Genomic DNA, 439 nt, shown 5'->3' on the forward strand with positions numbered 1-439 from the left:
GTGTCTCTTGTGGCTCACGGGGCTGTTAGGGTGGCACAGAAATCCCTCGGAATGGGAAAAAACGGGTCATTTTCGTGTCGCCACATTGCATGCGAACCGCATGAAACTTCCAGAGGCATTTGCAGCAGGAATGCATGTGCACTCAAAAAATGTGATATTTTTCACGGAGAGACCCCGTGAAACGCTAGAAGTGGGCGGGGATGTCTCTCTTGTGGCTCACGGGGCTGTTAGGGTGGCACAGAAATCCCTCGGAATGGGAAAACGGGTCATTTTCGTGTCGCCACATTGCATACGAACCGCATGAAACTTCCAGAGGCATTTGCAGCAGGAATGCATGTGCACTCAAAAAAGTGAATATTTCTCACGGATAGACCCCGTGATACGCTAGAAATTGGCGGGGATGTCTCTCTTGTGGCTCACGGGGCTGTTAGGGTGGCAC

This window comes from Petromyzon marinus, unplaced genomic scaffold (assembly GCF_048934315.1).
Source record: "Petromyzon marinus isolate PM22_M1 ecotype Great Lakes invasive population unplaced genomic scaffold, UKy_Petmar_22M1.pri1.0 PM_G_Scaffold_61, whole genome shotgun sequence".
In the NCBI taxonomy this organism is placed as follows: Eukaryota; Metazoa; Chordata; class Hyperoartia; order Petromyzontiformes; family Petromyzontidae; genus Petromyzon; species Petromyzon marinus.